Consider the following 8,883-nt stretch of genomic DNA (forward strand, 5'->3'; position numbering starts at 1 on the left):
TTTCAGCAATAATTCAGTAATGTAAACAGAGGAAATATATACAGTACCAGTCAAAAGTTTGGATACACCTACTCATTCAAAGGTTTTTCTTTATTTTGACTATTTTCTACATTGTAGAATAATAGTGAAGACATAAAAACGATGAAATAACACATATGGAATCATGCAGTAACCAAAAAAGTGTTAAACAAATCTATATTAAATAATCTTCACAGTAGCCACCTGAAATTTCAATTAACAGGTGTGCCTTGTTCAAAATTATTTTGTTGGAATTTCTTTCCTTCTTATTAATGCGTTTGAGCCAATCAGTTGTGTTGTGACAAGGTAGGGGTGGTATACAGAAGATAGCCCTATTTGTTAAAAGACCAGTCCATATTATGGCAAGAACAGCTCAAATAAGCAAAGAGAAACGACAGTCCATCATTACTTTCAGACATGAAGGTCAGTCAATACGGAACATTTCAAGAAGTTTCATCAAAAGCAGTCGCAAAAACTGGCTCTCATGAGGACCGCCACAGGAAAGGAAGACCCAGATTTACCTGCTGCAGAGGACAAGTTCATTAGAGTTAACTGCATCTCAGATTGAAGCCCAAATAAATGCTTCACAGGGTTCAAGTAACAGACACATCTCAACATCAACTGTTCAGAGGAGACTGCGTGAATCAGGTCTTCATGGTCAAATTGCTGCAAAGAAACCACTACTAAAGGACACCAATAAGAAGAAGAGACTTGCTTGGGCCAAGAAACATGAGCAAGACCGGTGGAAATCTGTCCTTTGGTCTGATGAGTCCAAATTTGAGATTTTTGGTTCCAACCGCCTTGTCTTTGTGAGACGCAGAGTAGGTTAATTGATGATCTCCGCATGTGTGGTTCCCACCATGAAGCATGGAGGAGGAGGTGTGATGGTGCTTTGCTGGTGACACTGTCAGTAATTTATTTAGAATTCAAGGCACACTTAACCAGAATGGCTACCACAGCATTCTGAAGCGATACGCCATCCCATCTGGTTTGTGCATAGTGAGACTATCATTTATTATTCAACAGGATAATGACCCAACACAAGGAAAAGCAGCCAACAAGTGCTCAGCATATGTGGGAACTCCTTCAAGACTGTTGGAAAAGCATTCCAGGTGAAGCTGGTTGAGAGAATGCCAAGAGTGTGCAAAGCTGTCATCAAGGAAAAGAGGGGCTACTTTGAAGAATCAAAAATATATTTCAATTTGTTTAGCACTTTTTTGGTTACTACATGATTCCATATTTGTTATTTCATAATTTTGATGCCTTTACTATTATTCTACAATGTAGAAAATAGTCAAATAAAATAAAATAAAATCATATCAAATAAAATGTTATTGGTCACGTACACATGGTTAGCAGATGTTAATGGGAGTGTAGCGAAATGCTTGTGCTTCCAGTTCCGACCGTGCAGTAAAATTTAACAAGTAATCTAACAATTTCACAACAACTACCTCATACACACAAGTGTAAAGGAAAGAATAAGAATATGTACATATAAATAAATATATGGATGAGCGATGGCCGAACGGCATAGGCAAGATGCAGTAGATGGTATAGAGTACAGTATGTACATATGAGATGAGTAGGTATGTCCAAACTTTTGACAGGTACTGTGTGTGTGTGTGTATATGTAACCGATGTGAAATGGCTAGCTAGTTAGCGGTGGTGCGCGCTAATAGCCTTTCAAACGGTGACGTCACTCGCTTTGAGACCTTGAAGTAGTGGTTTCCCTTGCTCTGCAAGGGCCGCGGCTTTTGTGGAGCGATGGGTAACGATACTTCGTGGGTGACTGTTGTTGATGTGTGCAGAGGGTCCCTGGTTCGCGCCCGGGTCGGGCGAGGGGACGGACTAAAGTTAAACTGTTACATTGGTGCCGTGACCCGGATCACTGGTTTCTGCGGAAAAGGAGGAGGTTGAAAGGGGGGTGAATGTAACCGATGTGAAATGGCTAGCTAGTTAGCGGTGGTGCGCGCTAATAGCCTTTCAAACGGTGACGTCACTCGCTTTGAGACCTTGAAGTAGTGGTTCCCCTTGCTCTGCAAGGGCCGCGGCCTTTGTGGAGCGATGGGTAACGATGCTTCGTGGGTGTCAGTTGTTGATGTGTGCAGAAGGTCCCTGGTTCGCGCCCGGGTCGGGGCGAGGGGACGGACTAAAGTTAAACTGTTACATATATACAGTGGGGAGAACAAGTATTTGATACACTGCCGATTTTGCAGGTTTTCCTACTTACAAAGCATGTAGAGGTCTGTAATTTTTTTATCATAGGTACACTTCAACTGTGAGAAACGGAATCTAAAACAAAAATCCAGAAAATCACATTGTATGATTTTTAAGTAATTAATTTGCATTTTATTGCATGACATAAGTATTTGATCACCTACCAACCAGTAAGAATTCCGGCTCTCACAGACCTGTTAGTTTTTCTTTAAGAAGCCCTCCTGTTCTCCACTCATTACCTGTATTAACTGCACCTGTTTGAAGTCGTTACCTGTATAAAAGACACCTGTCCACACACTCAATCAAACAGACTCCAACCTCTCCACAATGGCCAAGACCAGAGAGCTGTGTAAGGACATCAGGGATAAAATTGTAGACCTGCACAAGGCTGGGATGGGCTACAGGACAATAGGCAAGCAGCTTGGTGAGAAGGCAACTGTTGGCGCAATTATTAGAAAATGGAAGAAGTTCAAGATGACGGTCAATCACCCTCGGTCTGGGGCTCCATGCAAGATCTCACCTCGTGGGGCATCAATGATCATGAGGAAGGTGAGGGATCAGCCCAGAACTACACGGCAGGACCTGGTCAATGACCTGAAGAGAGCTGGGACCACAGTCTCAAAGAAAACCATTAGTAACACACTACGCCGTCATGGATTAAAATCCTGCAGCGCGCGCAAGGTCCCCCTGCTCAAGCCAGCGCATGTCCAGGCCTGTCTGAAGTTTGCCAATGACCATCTGGATTATCCAGAGGAGGAATGGGAGAAGGTCATGTGGTCTGATGAGACAAAAATTGATTTTTTTAGTCTAAACTCCACTCGCCGTGTTTGGAGGAAGAAGAAGGATGAGTACAACCCCAAGAACACCATCCCAACCGTGAAGCATGGAGGTGGAAACATCATTCTTTGGGGATGCTTTTCTGCAAAGGGGACAGGACGACTGCACCGTATTGAGGGGAGGATGGATGGGGCCATGTATCGCGAGATCTTGGCCAACAACCTCCTTCCCTCAGTAAGAGCATTGAAGATGGGTCGTGGCTGGGTCTTCCAGCATGACAACGACCCGAAACACACAGCCAGGGCAACTAAGGAGTGGCTCCGTAAGAAGCATCTCAAGGTCCTGGAGTGGCAGGACCTTAGGACCTAATTGCAAACAAAGGTTTCTGTACCAAATATTAAGTTCTGCTTTTCTGATGTATCAAATACTTATGTCATGCAATAAAATGCTAATTAATTACTTAAAAATCATACAATGTGATTTTCTGGATTTTTGTTTTAGATTCCGTCTCTCACAGTTGAAGTGTACCTATGATAAAAATTACAGACCTCTATATGCTTTGTAAGTAGGAAAACCTGCAAAATCGGCAGTGTATCAAATACTTGTTCTCCCCACTGTATATATATATATATTTTTTTTTTGCTTCCCCTTTTGTTTCTGCCAGAGGAATGCTGGAAGGTAACTCTAACCCTAATATGGAGAATTCATGGATATTGTTAAGTTTGCCTTTAGAGTACAGCATTTAAGCAGTTTGAGTTTGCCTTTATTTAACCAGGTAAGTTGTAGAGAGCATATCTTTTACAACCTAATGACCTGACCATCAAGGATCAATGAATCATGCCGCAAAGCAGCATACAGAGAAACTGAGATTCTGAAAGAGGAGGCCTGCTGATACATTGGTTGCTGGTCCCATTTGAAATGTAAGAGCCGGCCGGAGACATTAATTGAAGTGTATCAATTAATTAAATGTTTAGTCTACATTAGGCTTAGGCTATTTTTGTGTGCAATTGTGTATTTAGAATCAGAAACATTATGGTCTCTCTGGCACTACAGTTCATATGACCACTGGGCACCTCATTTGGACTGCACTGGCTCACTGAGAATCAGTGAGAGATTCTGAAAAGTAAAAGATAACTTACATACATCTAGACTTACATTCTATATACTCTGATGACAGTATAATCCATTTCGATTGCTCTTGTCATTTTCACTCTCATTACTCAGCTTCAATCATTTTGTATGAGGCTCTGGTTCACACACACCAGACTAATTAGTCCCTATCCCAATATCTTGTTGCTATATGAAGCTTAAAGGGGCAATCTGCAGTTGCCCATTTAACAAAGCGGTCACCTGCTACTGTTTTGTTAAAAAGCTTAGAGAGAAATTGAACGAAAGAGAGAGATACAGAGATAGAGTTTGAGCGAGAAGGTAGCCCACCTTTTCATGAAAGGGCACAATGAGATGAAGACATCCATTCTCTACAGTACATGCCAAGGGGCCACGGCCCCTAATGAGGCTTCCCAAATAAATTAAAGGTGTCCTCTCAAAGGTGCTCCTCTCGTTCGCTACTTAAAGATAATTAATTATTGGTATCAAATCAATGATTCTATCGCTCAGTGCCTCTTGGTTAAGGCGGGGCAGACAAGGGTTAATCCCAAATGGCACGCTATTTACTTAATAGTGCACTATTTTTAACGAGGCCCAATAGAGGAGTGCACTATGTATAGGTAACAGGGTGCCATTTGGGACACTGCCAGGGAGACAGTGGCATTTAGATCTGATTAATGAAGTGAACTTCCCTATAGCCTCCGCTGTGTCACCGAAAATCTATTCCATTTCAAAGTGACCTCGGGGGTTCGAGGGAACAGCTTATGCACTCAGCATCCAAATGCACGAAACATTAGCCTTCAGAGCGGGTAGCTATGATTGTTGTCCTGCTGCAGAAGCAAATTATTTGTACTTCTCGTTTTCATTAATCATTTTTTTTTGAGAGTAAAGTACGTTGGATAAAAAAATCTGACATGCCTGATGGAAACAGCTAACGTCATTCAAGTTTCCAAATGTCAACAAAACCCGCTAGACAAGATGGGATCGTCTAAAATGAATTATACGAGAAATGGCAGTGGAAATGACTTGATGCCTAAATATTTATATAATAACCATCCTATCAAAGTCAATTTGGAGTCACAAGGTGATATGTTGTGTGGTCCTCCCACTATGACTCGGGAAAGCATGCAGTTTATGAGATTACAGATTAAATAAATGATGAACTTCACAGGGTGGTGAAAGTGCACGGTGATGAGCTTGATGCTCCTTTCTAATACATATTGAGGCTCATATTCTGGTGACATGATGATATATGCTTGGCTGACGATTTTAAATAAAAATAATCACTCTTTTGCCTGTAATTATGTCATTATGTAGGCTAACCTACCTGCATTGCATATCTGCAGAGTGGGCACATTCACTATATAACACAATTTTTTTGTGTGACAAAACCATCAGTGGAGTTGAACATGTGATGGAAACCCATTTAAGTCGTATTTTCTATTCGGTACTTGGGAATTTAACCGCAAAGTTATTTGATGTGCACTACGTCATCAAACGAACAGTCTTACCTGCAACAAGTCAATTTGATGGAAAATGTGCATATTGTTTTATACCGATTTTAGAATATTTGCATGTAAATCTGCCCGCCAATTGGAATGGAAACCTAGCTACGGACATAATACGAGGCAAGCTATAATGACGCTTAAACCAACTCAAATGCCTTCTCTCTGTCTATAAAGGGATGATGATTAAAGTTGATTGGAATGGTGATACAGATGAAGGCTATTTGTAGGACTTCTAAGAAGACTGTAGTAAAACAGTACTTATTTAACATGTATTCAACAGGGCCCTGTAGAACAATTTGACCCTTTCCATGTCTCATATCGGTCATAATATGCACTGGGCATGAATGGTTGAGTACCATCTAGCAAAAATGATTCCCTCTGTCTTGCACATATCTAAATCATTTGAATAGATAAACATTTGGTTAAAGAGGGATAACAAAACACATGTTGTACGAACGTACACACACTTTATGGTCACTCACAATTCCACTAAGAACCGTTGTCAGAGATAAGAAAACTCTGGTTCTTATGTGGCCCAGTGCAATTTCAGGAAGGATTAACAATTAACAATACTTTATTTGGAAAATGTAGCTGTGATAGCTGTGAGAGAGGCGTGCTCACTGGCTGTACCTTCCGACTTTTAGGTTGTCCTATTCATTTCCTTCACCTGTGCACAATTAAGAGTGGAAAGAGGCGCGCAGGAATGTCACCTCTCAATTTGGATTAGAGCATATCAGTGGCGAACGAGTTTAATAGATGGCACTCGTGAGAATTAGGGACACGTGAGGTATCCCACTAAAATTATTGAACATCACTCGTGACTAGGTTGGCACAGCAAACATATTTAAAAGATGTGAACACCGCAAACGTGAGGGGGGGGAAAGGAAGCTCTTCGTTACCAGGCGACACCAACACTATCAACACACGAGTTATCACCCACTCTTCTTTACACTAGTCTGTTGCCCAGATCTTTGCCTACCTGGCCAGGCAATAGCATGGCTCACTGTTGAGGCCCTACAGTGCTGCTTTACTCAGCCTGGCAGGCATATACTTAGCTTAGCTGGTCCATCGTTTTTCTTATTTGCTCATTCATGTTGGTAGTGGAGTAGTGCATGAGATATTTTAGCATAGCACTGTTTTTTTTGGGGCTATATGCCCACTGGTAAGTCAATAAATTCTAATCGGTTGTGTGGTCTGAAATGTGTTCCTGTGTACGGTCTCCTGTTTGTTTGTGTGTGTGTGTGTGTGTGTGTGTGTGTGTGTGTGTGTGTGTGTGTGTGTGTGTGTGTGTGTGTGTGTGTGTGTGTGTGTGTGTGTGTGTGTGTGTGTGTGTGTGTGTGTGTGTGTGTGTGTGTGTGTTGGCGAGCATGTGTCACAGTGTGTTAGCATCCAAGGGAGAAAACGTGTTACTTCCGCTTGTCATCCTCCCTCGTCCGCTGTCAGGCGTGAGGAGACAGTGATGCAATGCGTCCCGCTCCCTGTCCCAGAAGCCCTGTCACCTGAAGGAAGTGGCATTAACCACCCTGGACAGCCAGCCACCACTGGTAGTTCTACTACTCACATTAGACCTCGACTCTTGTTCTCTCTCTCTCGCCCTCCCTTGCTTTTTCACTACTGCCCCCCCTCTCTCTGTCTCCCTCCCCCATCTATCTTTCTCATCTCCCCATCTATCCCGTTGCTCTCCCTTCTGTCCCACTCCACCCTCCTTCCCCTCTCCACCCCCCTCTCTGGTCCTGTCCAATGGCCCAAAACACACAAGTTTTGAATGCCATAGAGAGGGATCATTTATCATAGTTAATATTAGATTTGCTAATGATGAATAATCTTTATCCAACATAAGAAATATGATATGCGACAATAGTGCATCAGCACATGAAACACATGTAGCACATCTTACTCCAAATCAAATGTCACAACACCACATATCCATCAAGATGTGTGCCGAGAAAAAAAACAGATCCCTGCAATAACATGTGAACAGCAGGCAGCACCCAGTCAAGATAATCCACTGATATGCCATTCACTCCCATGAATGACAAATAGTCGTTTTATTATCTCACATTTACATTCCAGATGTGCCTTGCTTTATTACACACTTTCTCTTCTTCTCCTGCTATCAAAGTGTTGCATCATTAAGCGGGATAATGCCATTTTTACAAAGCTGACAGACTCTTTTGTTTTTTTTTACAATTCATTTTATGAGCACCAGGGCTGCTGTTGTGGAATCGTGATGAAACCATATGGAGACTGGGCGGCGTAAATGACTTCTTAGGAGTGCAGCGAGATGTGAAGGACGGACTGACAGGAGACGGGAGCGCGGCGAGCACACTAATGAGCTACATGCTTCACACCGAGACACGGGGGAGAGAGAGAGGGAGAGAGAGAGGGGGAGGGAGAGAACGAGAGGGAGAGAGAGAGGGGGAGGGAGAGGAGGACAGAAAAGAGAGAGAGAGAGAAGAGAGAGGGGGATGAGGGAAGGAATGAGGACGAGAGTGAGTGGTGGAGAGAAGGGGTGAGAGAACAAGAGAAAGATGGGATGGAACAGTAAAGTTAGTTAGTTGTGTGGGCATGCAATTTCGCAACATAAGCATCCAACAAAATACCTTTGAGACTTTCAGTGCATTATGTTTTGTCTCTCCAAAGTGTTAATGCTATCTGTATAGTTGGGAACAGGTTGTTAAAAGAGAAGTTATACTATATAGCCATCTCATGCTAAATATAGGTGAGTGATTAGTAGTCACAGAATCTGGCCGACAGACTAGTGTAATGAAGAGTGGGTGGTAATGGGTGTGTTGATTGTGTTTGCTCTTAGTGGAATAGTGAGTGACCATAACGTCTGTGTGTGTGTGTGTGTGTGTGTGTTTGTTATCCATCTGTCACCAAATCTTTATCTATAAAAAATGTATTAGATATGTGCCATAGAGGCGGAATAATTTTTTGCTCAATATTACAATTTCTATTTGAAGCCATCTCCTCTGAGCTGATGAATGTAGCCATTTAAATCTCTCCCTCTTCCTGTTTTACTGGCGATAAGAGTTCATTACTATAAGGACTCTCTTATTCACTCATTAATGTAGAAGTCCTCCATTTCAAGCCAGAGAGCTTGGCTAAGTCGCAAATTGCTTGTCCCCGTAATACTTTATTAGGATCTGTAAGTGTGCACTCTCTCTTTTAAACTCACTTTCAGTATAACTCAGTCAATCAATCACATACTCCGTCTCTCGCTCGCTTGTGCCCACGCACGGACACGCATACA

Source organism: Salvelinus alpinus, chromosome 28 (assembly GCF_045679555.1).
Source record: "Salvelinus alpinus chromosome 28, SLU_Salpinus.1, whole genome shotgun sequence".
NCBI classification, from domain to species: Eukaryota; Metazoa; Chordata; class Actinopteri; order Salmoniformes; family Salmonidae; genus Salvelinus; species Salvelinus alpinus.